This window comes from Macrobrachium rosenbergii, chromosome 8, assembly GCF_040412425.1.
Source record: "Macrobrachium rosenbergii isolate ZJJX-2024 chromosome 8, ASM4041242v1, whole genome shotgun sequence".
Taxonomy (NCBI): Eukaryota; Metazoa; Arthropoda; class Malacostraca; order Decapoda; family Palaemonidae; genus Macrobrachium; species Macrobrachium rosenbergii.
Genome location: NC_089748.1, coordinates 18,326,354 through 18,348,704, shown reverse-complemented (window position 1 = coordinate 18,348,704; position 22,351 = coordinate 18,326,354). Strand labels below are relative to the sequence as shown.

General features: G+C 41.2%; 1 protein-coding gene and 1 non-coding gene across 2 annotated transcripts in view; both read left to right on the top strand.

Moving 5' to 3' along the window:
* The window catches only part of LOC136840622 (uncharacterized), a 513,636-nt gene that overhangs the window by 367,571 nt on the left and 123,714 nt on the right, over window positions 1–22,351 (top strand). The gene's annotated exons all lie outside the window — the stretch shown is intronic.
* On the top strand, window positions 17,344–17,462 carry LOC136841314 (5S ribosomal RNA). The gene has a single exon (XR_010853878.1). It is a non-coding gene; the product is annotated as a 5S ribosomal RNA (ribosomal RNA).

Below are 22,351 nucleotides of genomic sequence, written 5' to 3'. Positions count from 1 at the left end.
GTTCAAGGCATCCTTGGTACCCTCCGTGCACCACCTTGTCCTGTGCATAATTAACTGTGTCCTTACTGGCCTTTAATTCGTAAATCTCTCCGTTTACAAAGGGATCCTTAGCCGTGGAAATCTTCCTTGATTGTGCCTTGCCCTTCGTGAATCATCATCGTCACATCGACGGATATACCTTCAAGTATGTGCATAGTTACAATTAATCTCTCAGGTCTTACTGGCCCGATCAGTTCATTTCATATTCTGACTGTTCATTTAATGTAAATACACGTAATCTTAAACTTACCCTAAAGTGTTTTTCCTTCAACTGCCTTGTGAGTAGAGCCCTCAGCTCAGTTATATTCGGCCTTTTCTTTTGTTTTTGCGATTTTCTGAATCAACAGCAGTCAGATATAAAAACATTGAGGTAAGTAACGAAATCGTTCATTTAGAGTCTAGAACTGGTTCATGACAAGCATTTCCCAGGTAAAATCGTAATATATATATATATATATATATATATATATATATATATATATATATATATATATATATATATATATATATATATATATATATATATATATATATATATATATATATATATATTGTATACAAGATGATCTATCCCTGCCAACATTACCAGACTATTTTTAATCTTGCCATTTTTTTGTTGTCTGTAAACACACAGTTCACATTAAATCTTTCAGATTACTAGAAATATTAAAAAATCAAAGTAGATAAGAGTTTGAAAATATTTTTTTTCCTTCTGGAAGTTTCGTTTCATTACGTTGTATAACACGTCTATAAAATGCGTCGTTGTTAAGAAAAAGTTACAAGTTTGTCCTTAACTAGTCATTTATTTATTCTTTTTTTTTTGCAACTTGGCATACTTGTGTAAGAAAAAGGATCACGAACGAAGATCAGTCATGTAAAAGTATTTTTAATTATTCTTAAATTATTTTGCATAGATGAAATGGTAATAATATAGCACGGATTCTAATGGCTGTATTATTCTGAATTCTCTCTCATTTTAGAAAATTATCCAGCAGTCGATGAATACCTATACCTTTCTTTCTTGAAAGAGAAAATTACACTAGTGATCTTTAATCTATAATATGTTTGCCAGTGTATTCTTATAAACATACAAAAATAAGGTAGCTTCATTTCCACTGTCAACCCAAATTTCCTATCTACCCACATTCTTACTCGTATTTATATTTTGTTTATCTTTTCTTCTTTATTTTATGAAGCCTCATTAGATGTAATAATTATTTACTATATATTTATTATCGCTTTTTTTCAGACCATTTATGTCATGTATCACTGAGAGTCAAGATGATTTTACATGGTTTTTAGTTAATGATGTTGGTAACCGTAGAACAATTCGTTCTTTGATAATGTCTCCAAGAACCGAACATGTCATAGGAACAATATATCTTGCGTTTACTCTCAACTTCTTCATATTCTTCTTCTTCTTCTTCTTTTCTTCTTTTCTTCTTTTCTGTTATTTTGCCAGCGCTTCAGGCGCCATATATCAGTAACATGGCACTCGCAATTCTGTAATTACCATAGTTCTGCAGTTATGGAAAGTATTACGCCACGAAGCACCGAGAGAACTTTGTGTATAAACCTGACATGAAGTGAGTTTTATACTCTTTGCTGCGAAGTTTACGGCGTCGTAAGTCATGTCTAGCGAGAACTGAGAGCGCCGGTTTATCACGAGATTATCTCCAGCAAGGGTTTACTGTTATCGCTCTTTCCCGTTCCTCAGAATGGGCAACAAAAGATCGCCCGTTCCCGTTCCTCAGAATGGGTAACAAAAGTAACAGCTTGCCATGGGAGACTCGTCGCAGTCTTGGTTGCAGTGATACATATTCCTTCGAAACTTCTGTAAAGAATTATCTTGACGATTCATGCTGGATATACGTCGCTGCGTGTCATTGAATTCCTGGTCATTGTGAGATGACGATTCATTTTATTTTGTATATTTTAATTTTAGAATTATTGATCTGAAATAGCTTTCTTTATTTTCAAATATTAGCACTTTGTTCGTGGATGTACTTTGCAGTGATCAAATGAAAATACTGAGTACTTCAAGCTAATGGTCTATTCAGTATCATTATCTTTTAACTTGATCAACCAAGAATATCGATAAGCAGCTTGCCTTATGATTAAAGTATTGCTATAACAAAAATGCAAAAGAATTACAGAGTGCTGGCCATTGTTGCAGTAAATATAATGGTGATTGAAAGAATTTCCTAATACTCTGAAAAAAAGAATATTTGTTTTATTCCCAGGGTATGTATATTAAAGTTACCACCATTTGTAGAACATGAGACATTAGATCAAACGTTGTATAAAAAATTCAGCCCATGCATAAGAAAGGTTATAGACACTACAGTCATCAGTAAAACAAATTCTGTCAATTAAACGCCAAAATGTAGAAAATAAAGGCTATATTTCAGAGACCAAACTGTCTCTCTCCTCAGGCATATATATATATATATATATATATATATATATATATATATATATATATATATATATATATATATATATATATATATATATATATATATATATATATATATATATATATATATATATATATATATATATACAAACGTCCTTTATATCCACTCACCTATAAGTATATATTTTCATATGTTATTTCTTTAGTTGATAATAAGTCCATATCGAACCAGCGACGGACTGGGAATTGGATATATATTTGTAGCTTTCTGATTGTATATGAATCATATGTGATAAATAGTCATATATATATATATATATATATATATATGTATATATATATATATATATATATATATATATATATATATATATATATATATATATATATATCCATATCCATACTGAATTTATTAAGAGCTAGAATTCAGATGAATGATTATATAATGGCGTAGGGAAATCAGTGAGCCAAAATAAGCTGAATTGTGTGACGCCTGAGTTTATTATTATTATTATTATTATTATTATTATTATTATTATTATTATAATTATTATTATTATTATTATTTGAAGGGAGTAGACCCTCTTTTAAATAGGTCTTATTAAAAATAATGGCAGTATTATGTGAATTTATCTTATACAGTGTCTTTTCTATTTTCCTTATGATTCGCTTTTCGGGCTCAGCGATGTTAGTCAGCAACTGGCCGATATTAATATTGGAAAAAGGATAGTGTGTGGAATACGGGAAGTCTTTTATTGAAATGTCCAATCAGAAATCCTTCATCATCTGGATTCAGGTTCTATTTCAGGTACCGTCGACATGTTTCGACCACCTCATTGGTCATCCTCTCGACGTGCAGAAACAAGGTGCTCGGGTGGGTATTTATAGGGGGGTCTTTATCGGTGCCGAATTATGATTGGCTGCCTGGGGCAGGTCATCTCGGGCAGAGTCTTATCTCCCATGTTGATGTTCAGGGCTCATCTTGCGTGTGAGTGGCATTGTAGTGCCGCGGATGAATGGGAGAATTTCGATCCTCAGATGCTGAATTTTGATTCGCTCGTTCGCTCATTGCAGGTCTCCTGGCGGTCGTAGGGAGGAGAAAGATTTCCTGCATAATGTTGAGGGTTGGTTTCTCCTTCCCTATGTGCAGTGCTTCCAAGAGGCGAAGGCGGCAGTGGTTGGTAGTTCAGTCAATTATTTCCATGTTTGTGATTATGTCTTTTCTTGCTATTCTCTGGTTATGGGCGGTCCTGGCATGGTTAAAGATGGCTCCCTCTTGTTCATGGCAGGAAATCCTCTTGGAGAAACGCATGGTGGTCACACCGATGTAAGAACCGAGGCATCCTCGGATGGGGCATGAGTACCGGTATACCATGTTGGTTTTCTTCAAGGGGTCCTGTTGAGGGGGGGGCTGGATTGTTACGCATTACCAGGCTGCTCGTCTTTTTGCTGTTGTAATAAATAACCAAAAGAATATTTTTGTTGGTGTCGGCGGGCTGACATTATTCTCGATGATGTTCTTGAGGGCGCATTCGTCTTCTTTATATTCATGGTGAAATTGTCCTTTATAGAAGAGCTGTATGTGTTCAGGGGCATCGGAGCGAGGTTCCTGCTGGTACCATTTATCAATGTTCGCCTTGATAGACTCTTCTATATTCCGATTTGGGTGTCCATTGTCAATGAGGGTCTGGGCTAAACATTCCATTTCTCCGTGTGTGTTGCTCCAGGAGGACCAGTGCGAGAGGGCCCTCCTGATGTAGACGCTGATGGTGGAGCGCTTATACCTCTCGGGGCACTCGCTCTCCCCGTTCATACACATGCCCAGGTTCGTGCGCTTCGTGTAGACCCGCATAGAGAAAGAGGCCTCTCTCCGTTCCACAAGGACATCAAGGGGGGGGAGGCAGTGGTGTTGGCTATGTTCAATTATGAAACTGAGACAGCTATGGTTGTGGAAAGCACACCTCAGGTTCTCGTTCTCCTCTTGCTAATTGGCGCTGACAAAGGTATTGTTGATGTAGCGCATGTACAACCTTGGCTGGTGTATGTCTTCGAATACCCTTTGCTCCACAATGCGCATATAGAAATTGGCGAAGAGGACTCCAAGGGGAGAACCCATCGGCACCCCGTCGATCTGGTTGTACATATGGCCATGAAGGTTGAAGAAAGGGGTCTTTTTGGTGCATATTTCCAGGAGAGTGCGGAGGGCATGCTCAGGGATGTTCAGGGAGTGGGTGGTGGGGTCCCTATACACATGGTACAAGGTTATCTGGATGTTGGTGAAGAGGGACTGCACATCCATCGAAGCAATACAATTTCCAGGGGGGTGCCACTCTTAAGGCCTCCAGGAACTCTGCTGACAACTTCAGGCTGTGGCTGTTCGGGACATAAGAGGTAAGGATGGCATTTAGCCTCTTAGCCAACTGGTACGTCAGGGCAGGAATCTGACTGATGATTTTGCTCAGGGGGTTACCTTGCTTATGCGTCTTGACGTTCCCGTAGATGTACCCCAGGTCATAGTCTTTCATAATTGGTGGTAAGTAAAGGGCGTTAGAGGCGGCATTGACTGTCTCTATGATCCTGTTTGCCTCCCGCCTGATCTTGTCGACAGGGTTCTTAGTAATTCTTTGAAATTTGGTACTATCTGCCAGGATAGTACCAGAGTGGCACCCCCTGGAGATTGTATTGCTTCACTGGATGTGGAGTCCCTCTTCACCAACACCCCTGTCAATGAGACCATCCAGATAACCTTGGACCGTGTGTATAGGAACCCCACCACCCCATCCCTGAACATCCCTGAGCATGCCCCCCCCCACCCTCCTGGAAATATGCACCAACAAGGCCCCTTTCTCCAACCATCGTGGCCATATGTACACCCAGATCGACGGGGTGGCGATGGGTTCTCCCCTTAGAGTCCTCTTCACCAATTTCTATATGGGTACTGTGGAGCAAAGGGTATTCAAAGACATACACCAGCCAAGGATGTACGTGCGCTGCATCGATGATCCCTTTGTCAGCGCCAATTCGCAAGAGGAGAACGAGAACCTGAGGTATGCTTTCCACAACCATAGCTGCCTCAGTTTCACAATTGAACATTGCCAAAACCGCTGCCTCCCTTCCCTTGATATCCTTGTGGAACAGAGAGAGGCCTCTTTCTCTACGAGGGTCTACACGAAGCGCACAAACCTGGGCATGAGTATGAATGGGGAGAGTGAGTGCCCCGAGAGGTATAAATGCTCCACCATCAGCACCTACATCAGGAGGGCCCTCCCTCACTGCTCCTCCTGGAACAACACACACGGAGAAATGGAACGTGTAGACCAGACCCTCGTCGACGATGGACACCCAAACCAGAATATAGAATAGTCTATCAAGGCGAACAACGATAAGTGGTACTGGCAGGAACCTCGCTCCAATGCCCCTGAATGCATACAGCTCTTCTATAAAGGACAATTTCACCATAAATATAAAGACGAATGCGCCCTCAAGAACATCATCGAGAATAATGTCAGCCCCGTTGGCCCCAACAAGAATATTCATCTGGTTATTTATTACAACAGCAAAAAGATGAGCAGCCTGGTAATGCATAACAATCCAGCCCCCCCCCCTCAACAGGACCCCTTGAAGAAAACCAACGTGGTATACTGGTACTCACGCCCCATCCGAGGATGCCTCGGCTCTTACATCGGTATGACCACCATGCATTTCTCCAAGAGGATTTCCTGCCACGCCAAGAGGGAGCCATCTTTAACCATGCCAGGACCGCCCATAACCACAGAAGAGCAAGAAAAGACATAATCACAAACATGGAAATAATTGACTGAACTACCAACCACTGCCGCCTGCGCCTCTTGGAAGCATTGCACATTGGGAAGGAGAAACCAACCCTCAACATTATGCAGGAAACCTTTCTCCTCCCCATGGCCGCCAGGAGACCTGCACCGAGCGACTCCCATAGCAAACGAGCGAATCAAAATTCGGCATCTGAGGATCGAAATTCTCCCATTCATCCCCAGCAGTACAATGCCACTCGCACGCAAGACGAGCCCCGAACATCAACATGGGAGAGAAGGCTCCGCCCGAGACGACCTGCCCCAGGCAGCCAATCATAATTCGGCACCGATAAAGACCCCCCTATAAATACCCACCCGAGCACCTTGTTTATCCAGATCTTCTTCAACCACGTCCAGAGGATGGCCAACGAGCTGGTCGAACATGTCGATGGTACCTGAAATAGAACCTGAATCCAGACGACGAAGGATTTCTGATTGGATATTTCAATAAGTGACTTCCCGCATTCCACACATTATCCTTTTTCCAATATGAATATCGGCCACTTGCTGACTAACATCGCTGAGTTCAAAAAGCAAATCATGAGGAAAATAGAAAAGACACTGTATAAGATAAATTCGCATAATACAGTCATCCTTTTTAATATTATTATTATTATTGTTGTTCAGAACACGAACCTTATTCATATGGAACAAGCCCACAGGGGCCACTGACTTGAAATTTAAGCTTCCAAAGAATATGGCGTTCATTCGAAAAACGTAGCAGAAGGTAATGGTAAATACAGAAACAGGCGATCAGTTATTAAAAAAAAAGATAATTTAACAAATTAATAAATAAATGAATAAAAATAAATAACTAAAAATTATTAAAATACAAGGAGAATTGTATTAGGATAGTAATGCATTGCATCTTCACTTGAACCTCTGAAGTTCCAATTGCCCGACATCCTCAGGGAAGCTGTTCCACATTCCAACAGTGTGAGTAATAAAGGACCTCAGGAACTGAGAAGTTCCACAGCGAAGCACATTTGTTGCATACTGGTGCTGCTTTTCAGCGAATCTGGTCGCTCTTGGTAGGAAAAGGGGATCAGGGATCAGTTGTGAATGTGACAGAGCTCTGTTAAAGAGATGTCTGTTAATAGAGAAGAGCTTCGACTATATACCACAAGGTAGTAAGGTAAACTTTGTAAATCCATAGAATTTTAAATAATGTGCCATGTTAATTTAAGGGGGATCCATAGTTCTTGTTTTTTACTTAAGAATTTGGCAATGAAAATATGATCTAACAAGATAGACAAGTTATGCGGGTGAATACTGGTTGAACAGAATTTACTCAAGTTGTTGCTTGGCTTTAAGATGAAGGTTCTTGGTCGACAGAGGAGAGCAGAATGGTCTTGCTTCCTCTTACTTCCTTTGCTGTGTATCGTTTCTCCTCCTCTACTTCTGAGTGTTCTTTTCTCACACATCCCACAGACTGACTGTCCTACCCAGTATGAGCTAATATGTATGACCATACTGTAGGAAGTTGCAAAGGACAGCAATAACCGGTGACATAATGTTGTCAGTGTGATGTCTTTGTTCCAGTACTTTATTGAAGTCTTAGAGATCCTTCCACTAACCCCTTAAGAGGAGGGAATCAAAGCTGTAAGACGGATGTTGCAGTTCTTTCTTTCATTATTATTTTCATCATTTCTTTTCGTCGTTCATGCGATATTTTTGTAATGTTTCACAGTGATAATCAAACCACTTGGGTCTCCGAAAAAATCAGATGTGTGCTCTCATACTGTACGTTATTCATGAATAAATTTATTAGTAGATAATGACTACTATTAGTGCGGTGATTCACCAAGAATTCGAACATATCTACGCATGTCAATATACTTACATATCAAAACCTCATCTGAATGCGGTGAATAACAGCGTATGCGTCTGTTTGTATATTTTCCTATCAGGAGATGAGCGACAGCAGTCGAGTGTACTTGTCTCTTCGTTTTCAAAAGTGGTCTCATTACATACAACTCTAAATGCAGGATTTGAAGTACCATTAAACATTCCATGAAACGAGTCAGTCTCATTTATCGGTCTTGATCAAGAACTCATTATAGATACTTAGAGTATCCGTGAGTGACCTGTTTTTGTCACATTACCTTCTTCAGTAATTAACATTTTCTTTGTAACTACTATCAACGTTAAAAGTATTCTTGTCCATTAGTAGTTTGAAATTGGTAAAAGGTAAATACCTAATCGATCACTTTTACTTATTTAGATAAGATTGATTTGATTAGCGCTTTATATAAATAAAAAAAAGCCCCAAATTAAAGCGGTAAATGATGCTAACTCCACACAAGTAACACCACTTGGCTTCTCTTCATCAAACAAATAAATCATAAAAAATCCCACTGACTGCCTTCTCGAGGACGGTTAATAAAAATGAACAAATTAGATTATCAAATAATTCCTCATCTCTAATAAGGTACCTGAGCATGTGATACAAAGCTTTGGCATAGGGACTGAGCCCCATCCTCCGGCCCATTCAGGTTTGCTTTGTGCTACTTTTCAACTAGAGCAAAACATTTGCTCTTTTCATATTTGTACAAACCAATCTTTAGATAACGTTCTTGATACTAGCAAGGTTTACCGACTGATTTCAGTCATCTACATTCCTTATTGGAAAGTGTTTGTCTTTAGGTTATTGGCAGTTGGTAGAAAGATACCCGTTTCACAAGAAATTATTTTTTTTTCTTTTCTTCACTAATATACAGCACTTCTTGAGACACCCCACACAGGTGATTTCTGATGCCCAGATAAGGTATGGTCTCGCAATTAATGTGTGGATGTTTAGGGACGCTTCAATATCCATTCTTGACTGTCTTCATTAACAAAACTCTGACAGTAATAATACACGGCTGTTTGCATCGTCTCTCGTTGTTGCCTGTAAAATGTGTAGGAGGAAGCCGGGTCTATATTTTGGAGACAAATAACATGGAGAGAAAGAGTCCTCTTTTTTTTATGGTTAAATGTTTCTGCTAACTTTTAGGTTCTTAGTTTAGAGTAAATTACATATGTTTATTTCATTCAGTCTGTATAACAATAAACTGACAACATTTACCTTACTGTCTTTTTAAAGAATTGCGGTGGTTTTAGGATGGTACTGAATATCATGTTGGATTCCCCCTATGTCTCTCTGTGTCTTACTGCATCAGCGGTAAATGTTTATGATCATAAATAGTGATTTAAGGTAAAAAAAAAAAAACTTCAGCTTTTCTATTTCTGGTGTGTGAGTAAATCAAAAAAGCTTTATTAATTTTAGTTAAATAACAGACCACCTGTTCTCAGTTGGTCTTTTGTGGTAAGGTTGCTGATCCCACTTCCGCTTCCACCCCTATCCCAACTCCCATGGATGTTAAGTATATCTTAGTGTAACCAGACCACTAAGCTGATTAACAGCTCTCCTAGAGAGGGCTGGCCCGAAGGATTAGATTTATTTTACGTGGCTAAGAACCAACTGGTTACCTAGCAACGGGACCTACAGCTTATTGTGGAATCCGAACCACATTATAGCGAGAAATCAATTTCTATCACCAGAAATAAATTCCTCTTATTCTTCATTAGATTTATTTTACGTGGCTAAGAACCAACTGGTTACCTAGCAACGGGACCTACAGCTTATTGTGGAATCCGAACCACATTATAGCGAGAAATCAATTTCTATCACCAGAAATAAATTCCTCTTATTCTTCATTGGTCGGTCGGAGATTCGAACTCGCGGCCAGCAGAGTGCTAGCTGAGAACGGAACCCACTCTCCCAACGAGGAACTTCCCATGGATGTTATGATATATAGTGAGTCTCCGAAGATATGCACTGACCAAACCCATTGTTGCTTAATTTTGCTAATCATGTGTCTGTATTCATACATGCATTATAACTACTTTTTTTCTTTTCATTGTTTTATTTAAAGAGTTTATGAATTGACTTACTTGACTACGTGGATTTTAAACCTGACAACGTTTTCCTTTTCAGTAGCTTATCTGCTTTGCTTACGTTACCAAAAGTCCCAGCAGAAATCCCGAAAGATTACTCAGTTTTCAAAAATAAATATTTAGACATGTTTTACATAATTATTGTTTGATGATGAAAATAAAATTTTTCGTTGTTGTTTTAAAACCAAGGCAATAACTTTCATCATAATGACCAGCTGACAAGACAGAGCAGACGAGTGTTTAGTGAGGAAACAGGCCTAAAATAAAGATATGTCGGTGAGATGTAAAAGTTAAAAGATACAGAAATAAATTTTTCAGTACACACACACACACACACACACACACACACACACACACACACACACACATATATATATATATATATATATATATATATATATATATATATATATATATATATATATATATAATATAATATATATATATATATATATATATATATATATATATATATATATATATATATATATATAATTTCACACATCACTCTTCAAGCCATACACAATACGTTAAGCACTTTTTTTGTTAAGTTGCAAGTCACTATGTTATCAGTGTTATACGTAAAATCTTTCTTAAGTTGTCTAGTTTGAATCTCATTTGTGCTTGTGGAATTAATTTCGTAAATATTTCGAAGTGTTCATGTCCACTTAATCCAAGTTTACTTCATGTTCTAGTGGCTGTTTAATGTTTATATGGTTATATTTTAGTTCTTTTCCCATTTTGAACGATGTCTGCATCTTGTTTATAATAATCATTCATTAACATCAAATGCGCAGAAAAATTGATTTTACTGAAAAAAGTATTAAATATTTCGAGGAACTCTTGTTCCTCGAAATATTTAATATTTTTTCAGTAAAATCACAATTTTTCTGCGCTTGATGTTAATGAATGATTATTGTGATATAACTTAAGGCCTCTCCATTGCTGTTTAACGATATTTATAAAATTACGTCGTGTTTTAAATTTTAGTCGAGTGTCAACTTAACAGTTCCTCTGCTTGTTTCTTTTACGAAACATTCATGGTAAAATACATTTTAGGATTTTTCATTTTTGAGTGAAATGCGTTATTACTGTGCATGTTAATCTAAATAATAATTTTTAAAAAAAATTCTGAATACATTTTGTTTACTGTACTAACAAAAAATTCTGTTGTATCCAAAGATTTCAAAGGTTACCAATAGATGCTTATAGCAAAACCCGAATTGGAATAACTGTATGGTTAATGCTCTTATTTTGATTTATTTCAGTAATATTTGCGGTAAAGATTAATGACCTTTAGAATCAAAGAAAATAGGAAAATATTTCTAACCATATGTTATATACCATCAAAGAAAATAGGAAAATATTTCTAACCATATGTTATATACCACTTTGATAAAATATAACTTGTTTTACGTACATTCGAAAGTTAAACCTCTCGCGTAAAGAAATGCACTTTTTAGTTACTATATTTTCTTTTAGATCGCTAAATATTATAGATACCTACTATATGTATTCTTTGAATAAAAATTTATGATATAATATAGCTGAAACAGAACGTTAAAAGTATAATTCTGGTCCTGCTTTCATGTAACGATTTCACAATGTTTAAATGCTTTCCTTTGTCACGTTTCCCCCTTAGATTTTCGTCAGTTTCTCCAAAATAAACAAAATTACCGAAGAAGGCTTTAAATGCTAAGAAAAAATCTAACTTTTTTTGGCGGAATATTTGTTTTTTATTCAATCCAGGTCTCTGCATAGTTTATATAGATTTTTTTCGTTATATTGTGTTGATGAGCAGCTATTTACATCGAACGAGGTTTCAGTTAAAGCTTCGTTCTGTGGAACTATGCACATGATTAAAACTAAAACCTAGAAATGATAATTGTCGACTAGGGTATTTCTGAAGATTATTATACCAGCGGTTTTTAAAACCATCTCTAAGTCTACGGAATAAAAACGAGAAATGATCGGTATTCGGTAATAGTCTTCAAATCTCTCATAACATTATTGGAACCGGAGTCACGTGACGTGATTGAAATTTTTCCACCGTCGCCACTCGCCAGCCAAACTGTTTAGTTGTGTAACTGATAATTGTGCTTCATTATACCGAATGTACGTCTCGTCCAGGTACACTAGAAATTCATAGATAAGTATTTTAAAGTGGTATGTAAACGTACCCGGGAAATAGGTGTTGCAAACACAGAATTGTAGGGAGATTGACAAAACTTCCAACTGGTTATGTTAACCTGCAGCATACCTGTCACACCCTTAAGCGTTTAGTTGTGTTCACCGCGAAAAAACGAAAACTGTGTGTTGTTCAGGAGTTATACTGAAATTAGGCATATTTAAGTAACTGTCCATTGAAATTCCAGATTAACCTAGGGTAGCCTACAGTAGGTTCACAAGCAAAGGCATAGGCATAAATCTACAGTATTCCGTTCTAAGGTTAGGCAACCGTACCAATGCTAGGTAGTTTTTACACGGTAACATAAAATAGGAAGGGTGTCTTAAGGAATATACTGTACTTTGAAAGGAACCTCGTTCGATATTTTAAGTGGAAGGGTTTGATGAGTGGCAAAATGTTGCGAAATAGTGGGCAGTGATGCTTGGTGGAACTTTAGTAGTTTTAACCTTGGCTGTGGCTTGATATAAAATTTGTAACATGATACTTTATTAACTGTGACATTTAAGTGTAGCATAGACATAAATCGATCTTAGTACAGTAGGCAACTTACTACTACTAAGTTATTTTATTGAGGAATAATATCATATAGGTGATAAATTCATGTTGAACGATATGTCCACGGCAGCCTAGGTCAGTGTAGCAAACAAAATAAAGTTAAATGTCTTTTTAAGAGTTTTTCAATGGATGGCTAATTAAATACTGATATCACATTTCATGTTTTAAAGGAAATAATGAATTTGAATTAATGCATTTATCAATTAGTGGCGTAGCTGGCATTCCACCAGTGGGGAGCCAAGATATTTTTTGGGGGTGCCAAAGAAAATTACACAAAACTAATGTACCATTTTGTAATTAGCAAAATATTCTATTCTCGAATGTATATATCCATGTGAATGAAGGAAAATAATAGCATTAGTAATTAGTAAACCTGTATTTGAAATGATATAGCTCAGTTTTCAATTAATTTTCAACTCTTACTATATACAGATACTGTAATGTAAATTTCCTCACAACCTTATATTCAACACTAGCCTAATTTCAGTTATCAAGTTTTAATTTTCAGCTATAGTATAATATCCTTGTCATGTAAATATATCAAAATAGTGCATATCATCAGTAACACAAAAGACTTCTGACCCTCCAAAATCTCCTCAAAATTTCAACCTATCCCATTCCCTCTTCTTCATCTCCTCTCCCTGGAAATTAACTCTAAGCAGCAGTAGCAAATTGCATTGCACTTATTCAAAACTGTAACTACAGTTTAAATACTTCATACATAAGTTGATAACATTAAGTTGGATCAAAATATCATGAACAAATATGTCATTTGTGTTATAGATTTTCAACACAAAAGGCATACAACTATATCCATTCATTTCTCAGCTCTATATAATTTGTAAAGATATCAAGAACCTAAATAATGTCATTAGATACACAGCATAGCACAGCTGTAAATAAACTAAAAATATTTCAAAATACTTTCTCAGCTAAAACATTCCAATGGCATGTAAATGGATCAAGGGTAATTCTAAGTTGGCTGTCCACGGTGAGCTAGCCTATGGCAATTGACGTTTTCCTGTTATTTTACCTGCTGAACAAGAATTTTAAAAAATTATTTGTCGGTCAGCTGTAACGAAAGTGTAATTGACCCTTGAAAACTGCACATCTGTACCAGTGGGTCGCACACAGCCCAAGGATAAATTACAGTTTAGCAGCAGCTGACCTGCAAAATGTTACCTTAAACTCTTGTAAAGCAAGTAAAATAACATAGAAAAACGTCAGTTGCCATAGTCTAGCTCCAATGCACACTTCGAAGCTTTCGTAAACGGGAAACAAAACATTACCATTTCTGCTTTCAACTTGGGTGGCCTCTATAGGTCGCCGTGGCAGAATGGCACTGCGCGCCTTATCTTCATTTTTAAAGATTTCTGGCAAGCTCGTATGTTCTGGCAAGAGGTAATTACTTTAAATTCTTGTTCAGCAAGTAAAATAACTCAGGAAAACGTCAATTACCAGTCTCTCGCAGCTCTCGCTAAGTGCAGAAAACTGGCAGCTGCTGATTGGTGAACCGAAAGCTAGCGCATGCATGTTAAGGCTTAGAATCAGCAATACTAGTAATGAATTAAAAGTGCCTTTGGAACGGCTCTCACTATCCATTTATTCAACCTTCTTTTTTACGCTTGTTTTTCATGTTCCAAATGACACATATAACAGGAAATACAACAATAAGGTACCCAGACCTTTTCCCAAGTTATTTACTCCACCAAAAACCCCGAATTCCCAACGGGTCCCCCTTACTGTTAGCTATTCTCGAAAGGGTTTTACCATACCCAAAACCCCGATTCCCAACGGTCCCCTTTACTGTCGGCTACAGTTCTAAGATATTTTACAGCTTAATTATAGCCGAGTGACAAAATAAAATATTACTTTAAATTCTTGTCCAGCAGGTAAACTTCAGCATGCTGTTGGCCCAGCGTTCGACTCTCCGAGCCGCCAATGAAGAATTAGAGGAATTTATTTCTGGTGATAGAAATTAATTTTCTTCATGCAACTTACCTGTCAGATATATATATAGCTGTATTCTCCGAAGTCCGACAGAATTCCAAAAACTCGCGGCACACGCAGTGGGGCCAGGTGGTTAATACCCATTCCCGCCGCTGGGAGGCGGGTATCAGGAACCATTCCCATTTTCTATTCAGATTTTCTCTATCGCTGGTACTGTCAACAAACTGTTGTCAGTACCTCCGTCTTTGGATTTCGTAAACTCGTTATTTTCCACTTAAGTATTCTATTTGACTTTTGGTTTTTGTCTTTGGATTGTGGATTGGCATACGCTTTTGTGGAATTTGCTTTTGATTGCTCTTTGGATGATGTCTGGATCTAGTTATGCTAGCTTCAGAGTATGTTGTGTGAATGAGTTTAAGGTGAGGCTACCGAAAGTTTCGGTAGATCCTCACTTTATATGCATGGGGTGTAGGGGGCAGTTTGCTTGATAAATGATCGCTTACTTTGCCTCCCACCCTGCTAATTTATTAGTTCAGGATTTCATTCTCGCACTAATAGTGCTCCTTTTGGCATCTGGAAGATGGCTAACAAAATATTATCTATTGCGGAGGTGCTTAGATTGAGCGAGTCAAGCGATAATAAAGAAGAAACAATAGTAACGCTGGGTCAATCAAAGTGCACGTCGTGAAAACGGACTCGTAAGGCGGACGCTGAAGAGGATATGTCCAATAAAGTTATCGTAACTATGTTGTTACAACAAAATCAAACACTTATGGAGTTATTAAAGGAAATGTAAGGTTTGTTTTTGGAGATAGTCTACCGAGAGCAGCGGGACTAGAGTGACGTCACGTAGGCAATGGCTGCCTCCTAGTAAAAAGTAAACAAACGCTTTCGCGAGTTCAAAGTAGCACTGTAAACGTTAAAGATGCCATAATTTACTCAGGTCGGTATCAAACATTAGTTTTAGTCAGGGTGAGGAGATAACCTTCCATAATTTTAGTTAAAACGACGAGATTAGGTTTTATCTCGCCGAGACTGATTTATATCTACCGGCCTAACATAGGCGAGCCAAATTCTAGTACTCGTAGGCTAAGCGGGAGTTGAGACTTCCCAAGTAGGTAGCCTATTTCACAATTTATTGACTGGGGGGCCTTTCTGTCAAGCATGCTTCGTCTCCCAGTCATGCTCACCGCTCGCTGGATCGCCATCGTGACGCTCTGCTGCAGCGTGACGCTCCGCCAGCAGCTATCCTGGACGCTTCTGTAGCTGCTCGTCAGGACGCTCCTCTTGCTGCCGTGCAGGACGCTCGGATGGACCGCCATCGTGACGCTCCGCAAGCAGCTATCCTGGGCGCTTCGTAGCTGCTCGTCAGGACGCTCCTCTCGCTGCCGTGCAGGTCGCCGGCTGGACCGCCAGCGTGACGCTCCGCAAGCAGCTATCCTGGACTCTTCTGTAGCTGCTCGTCAGGACGCTCCTCTCGCTGCCGTGCAGGACGCCTTCGGCTGGACCGCCATTGTGACGCTCGCTTTTGCCAAGCAGCTATCCTGGACGCTTCTGTAGCTGCTCGTCAGGACGCTCCTCTTGCTGCCGTGCAGGACGCTCGGATGGACTCTCGGGAGGACGCCTCTTTGGTTGCTCGAAGTGACGCTTCAGAGCAATCAAAGACTGCGGGGAAGCGTAGATCCCATCTGGGTGTTGGACCGCAAGGCCTTCGTTTCTCCCATTGAAGAGGGAGAAGTCTCTTGTGAGTCGTAGCCTGCAGTCCTTGAGCAGCCTCCCCCTTCCTCGTCTACGGACTACCAGGTGTTAGCCGGTTTTTCTTAAGGACTTGTTTGGCGACAAGTTTCAACCCTCGGCCCCTCTCTCTCCTCCTTCGCAGTTTGCTTCGTCCTAGACGAGGAGAGCGCCGGGGTTTGTCAAGATGACTTCGTCTCTGGCGACGAAGAAGGCCTTCAAGAAGGTTAACACCTGGATGGAGGATAGGAAGACCCAAGGCTAGACTTCTTTTGCCCTGCCTCCGTCCAAGCTGAGCGGCAAGGCAGGTATGTGGTAAGAGACCGGGGAGGACGTCGGCTCAAGAGTTCCTTCGTCGTCCCAGGGAGACTTCGCTAGCTTGGTCGACGCGCCTAGAAGGTCCCTCCTGTCGGCTGCCAAAGTGTCCTGGACTATGTCGGAGACGGATCACCATTTGAAAGGACTTTTTCGAACCATGGAGGTCTTCACTTTCCTGGACTGGTGTTTGGGGGCTCTAGACGTCAGGATTAGGAGTCCCGACTCGATCTGCCTGGGGGAGCTGTCCAGCGTGTTGAACTGCATGGACAAGGCAGTCAGGGATGGCTCGGAGGAACTGGCTTCCCACTTTTGTATGGGCCTCTTGAAGAAGAGGGCCTTGTACTCTAACTTTACAGCCTATGGCCCTACCAGCCAACAGCCATACCACGTTGAAAGCACCGCTTCTCGTGCGATCAGCGAAGTTAAGCAACGTTGGGTCTGGTCAGTACTTGGATGGGTGACCGCCTGGGAACACCAGATGCCTTTGGCGTCATACTTTTGCAAAGTCAGTTTCTCCGTCGCAGAGGGCTTTGCTGTTCTCCCCGTTTTCGAGCCATCTCTTCCCCCCAGTCCTTGTTCAAGGATCTCTCCTCCAGCTTGAAGGAGAAGGCCACTCAAGAACTCTTGGCCCACTCGTCAAGACACCCGGCAGTCCCTTTGACGTCGTTGTCGGGTCAGACCTCCAGGAAGCAGAAGCTCTTTCGTGGAGGAGCTTCTTCCTTGAGATCTTCTCCCCGAGGTAGAGGTCTTTTCAGAGGCGGAGCCCCGCCTAAACCTTGGGGCAGGAAGTGACTTGCAGCGCCTCCAGACACCTGTAGGAGCCAGGCTTCTTTCGTTTGCGAGAGCCTGGAGAGCAAGAGGGGCAGACACCTGGTCCCTTGAAGTTATCGAGAGAGGATACAAGATCCCCTTTCTCGACTCTCCACTTCTGTGCACGTCGCCCAGGGATCTGTCGTCCTCATTCCATCAAGAGAAGCAACAGATCCTTTTCGAGCTATTAGAGCAAATGCTCGAGTAAGAGCTGTGGAGCAAGTCCTGGAGCTGGACTCCCCAGGATTCTACAACCGACTGTTCCTAGTTCCGAAGCAGTCGGGAGGATTGAGACCAGTCCTAGATGTCAGTAGATTGAACCGCTTCATGGTGAAGGAGAAGTTCACGATGGAGACGTCCCAGTCCGTTTTAGGAGCATTAAGACCAGGAGATTCGATGGTCGCTCTGGACTTACAGGACGCTTACTTTCACGTTCCCATACATCCCCAGTCGAGGAAGTATTTGAGGTTTGTACTAGGGGGACGAGTGTTTCAATGCAGAGCTCTTTGCTTCGGGCTAAGCACAGCTCCCATGATCTTCACGATTATCATGAGAAATGTGGCGAGATGGCTTCACTAGGCGGGTATTCGTATCTCGCTTTACCTGGCCGATTGGCTCATCCGAGCCTCTTCACAGTCAAGGTGTCTGGAGGACCTGAATGCGAATTTAGAGTTGACAAAGTCCCTAGGACTTCTAGTGAACGAAGAAAAGTCCCATCTGGTCCCAACGCAGTCCATCGTCTATCTGGGGATTCAGATGGATTCAGTGGCTTTTCAAGCTTTTCCATCCCAGGAACGTCAGTAGCAATGCTTAGAAAAGTCTCATCCTTCCTAGGGAAGGAAATATGCTCGGTGAGGGAATGGACGAGTTTGCTGGGACCATTTCCTCTGGAGAAGTTTGTTTCCCTGGGAAGACTTCATCTCAGGCCGCTCCAGTTTTCCTGGCGGAAAACTGAATAGACAAGGAGAATCCAGAGGAGACCCTGAAGATCTCTCCCGTTTTCAAGATTCACCTGAGGTAGTGGCTCGACCCCTCGAGGTTGGCAGAAGGGGTTTCTCTATGCCTTCAGAGCCCCAACCTGGTGGTGTTTTCCTACGCTCTCAGGGAGGGATGGGGAGCAACACTAGGAGGGGAGAAAGTGTCAGGCACCTGGAGGGGAACAGGTGTCCTGGCACATCAATCTCAAGGAATTAGGGGCGATCCTGCTGGCCCTTCAATCCTTCGAGCCAAGTGTCAGGCCGAGTCGTACAAGTAAATTCAGACAACTCCACAGCCCGGGCATACCTCAAGAAACAGGGAGGAACTCGTTCCCGGTCCCTGTTCGCCCTGGCGAAGGAAATCCTGCTTTGGGCCCATGCGCACCAGGATCATGATCCTTGCGAGGTTCATTGCAGGAGTGGAGAATATCGCGCGGACCTTCTCGGTCGACAGCGGCAGCTTCTACTGACCGAGTGGACCCTTCACGAGGAAGTATGTCAGAGCTGTGGAGGTTATGGGGACGTCCCTTGGTAGATCTGCTCAGGCAGCCCCATTTCGAAAGGTACCTCAAAACTTCCCCGCTCTGAGTCTAACTGCATTCAGACTATCAGCCGACAACAAGGATCTTCACGATCTCTTGAGATCCTTTGAGACTGTCAAGGTACGAGAATGACTTTAATCGTGGACTCATTCCAGGACGCCTCCTGGAACCTGGATGTCGTCCTAAATTTTTTATGTCAAATACCTTCGAGCCTCTTTCTTCGGCGTCTCAAGAATGTGACAAGGAAGGTTTTTTTCCTAACTGCTCTGGCTACTCGCGAAGAGAGTTAGTGAACTTCAGGCTATCAATAATCATGTAGGTTTTAGAGGCCATAATGCAGTATGTTCTCTAAGCCCTATGTTCTTGCTAAAACGAGAACCCGTCTACCCCTTGGCCCAGGACCTTCGAGATTAAGGGTATGACGGAAATTCTCGGACATGAACCAGAAAGAGTCATGTGTCCTGTCAGGGCTCTCAAATTTTATTTGCAGAAGACTTTGGAAAGTCGAGGTCCTTCGGACAGTCTGTGGTGCTCTGTCAAGAGGCCGGATTTGCCTCTTTCTAAGAATGCACTGGCGTTCTTTTTAGGAGCACCATTTTAGACGCACTTTCCGACGTTCAAGACAGTGACTTGAGTCTTTTTGAAGTTAAGGCTCACGAAGTTAGAGCCATTGCAACCTCGGTGGCTTTCCAGAAGAACATGTCCCTTTGCGATCTTCTGGGTACCACCTTCTGGCAAAGCAATTCGGTGTTCGCTTCACATTACTTGCGGGACGTGAAGACGACATACGAAGACTGCTATTCGCTAGGACCATACGTTCCGCACTCCAGATCGGCCCCATAACACTTCTAGGCCTGGACCTCTGTCGGACTCCCAGGACCAGGGAGAGGGCAAGTCGAAAGCCACAGGAGGGTTACGGGGCTTCCCACCGATCTGGCGTCCCTTCAGCAGGACCTGTTGTCGCTTCTGCAGACACAGTGTTGCGGGCAGGAGCGATACTCATCCTATCCTTTAGAGGTTAGGAAGTATATTTTAATCTTGATTTTGTTTTTTTACGTCAGATCGGTCCCATAACGCTTCTAGGCCTGGACCTCTGTCGGACTCCCAGGACCAGGGAGAGGGCATGTCGAAAGCTGTAAGTTGGTTACGGGGGCTTCCCACCGATCTGGCGTCCCTTCGGCAGGTCCTGTTGATGCTCTCGGTCAGGTGGTTGGTCGTTGCTCCTTTTGCTCTCACAGTATGGTCTTATGATCTAGTCCCATTGTGGTCACGCCCCCGTGGACAGATCATCTAGAACTCACCAGCTATATAGGTCACTACCTTGCTGGAGACTGTAGTAAAGCAGAAGCAGGCTTCGGTGACAGTAATCACGAAGTCAGCTATGCTAACAAGTAAGGAACCAAGGCGTCAATCGCCTACATATATTTGTTTCCTAAATCCTATTCTGTCTCTTCCCACCTCCAATGGTGGGATTCAGCTATATATATCTGACAGGTAAGTTGCATGAACAAAATGATATTTTAATGATAAAATAAAGTTTGTTCATACTTACCTGGCAGATATATATAATCATAGTGCCCACCCTCCTCCCCTCAGGAGACAGTGGCACTAGAAAATCTGTATAGAAAATGGGAATGGTTCCTGATACCCGCCTCCCAGCGGCGGGAATGGGTATTAACCACCTGGCCCCACTGCGTGTGCCGCGAGTTTTGGAATTCTGTCGGACTTCGGAGAATACAGCTATATATATATCTGCCAGGTAAGTATGAACAAACTTTATTTTATCATTAAAATATAATTTTTCGTCATAATGTGGTTCGGATTCCACAGTAAGCTGTAGATCCCGTTGCTAAGTAACCAGTTGGTTCTTAGCTACATAAAAATAAGTCTAATCCTTCGGGACAGCCCTAGGAGAGCTGTTAACCAGCTCAGTGGTCTGGTTAAACTAAGATATACTTAACTTAGGTAAACTTCTATAGAAAAACGTCAACTGCCATAGCCTAGATCATTGCGGACAGCCGGCTTATATCTACTGGATCAAGTAGAGAATATTAATACCATTGGAATGGATCAAATCTGATCAAAATAATATCATCAGCAGCACCTGTGTCAATTGTTTAAAAAAAATATCCACTTCTCATCTATATACGAGTACAAGCTGTACACATAACGGACCAACTTAAGGTGAATGATTAAGAATATGCCAAAACTGTAAATTAACTAGAGGTATTTTTCCTTATTTTAAATGTTCTGGTTAAAAGTTGCTTTGTTCATGACACTTACCTGACAGATATATATAGCTGTATTCTCGAAAGGACCGACAGAAATTCAAAACTTACGGCACACGCAGATGGGCCAGGTGGTTAGTACCCATTCCCGCCGCTGGGAGGCGGGTATCAGGAACCATTCCCATTTTCTATTCAGATTTTCTCTGTCGCCGGTATTGTCAACACCTGTTGTCAATACCTCCGCTGTTGGATTTCATAAACTTTTTCCACTAAGTATTCTGATTGTCTTTTGGTATTTTGACTTTGGCTTTGTGGATAGGCATACGCTTCTTTGGACTGTTTTGATTTTGGTTTTGGCTTTTCCTTGAACGAGATGTCTGGATCTAGTTCTGCTAGTTTCAGGGTGTGTGTTGTTCAGGAGTGTAAGGTGAGGCTACCCAAAGCTTCATTGACCCTCACACAGTATGCATGAGATGTAGAGGGCATGTCTGTATGTTGGATGATCGCTGCAAGGAGTGTGAATCGTTGCCTGATTCTGATTGGAAGGCGTCACGATTCTTACGTTAAAGCTAGAGCGTGATCGTGTAAGGAGGTCTTCCTCCAGGAGTGTGTCGGTAGGTGGGAGTCAGGGTATTAATTTATCTCCTGTTAACCCTACTAATGCTTCTCCTTTCCCTGTAGAGTCGCCTTCTAACCCTGTGATTGCGTCTGCATGGAAGGTAATGCCCTTGCGCAGATTTTGAACTCCATTCGTACCTTGGAGTCTAAGGTGTTGGCGATCGAAAGTGCAGTGAAGTGTAGTGATCCCCCCAGTGTTGTGGA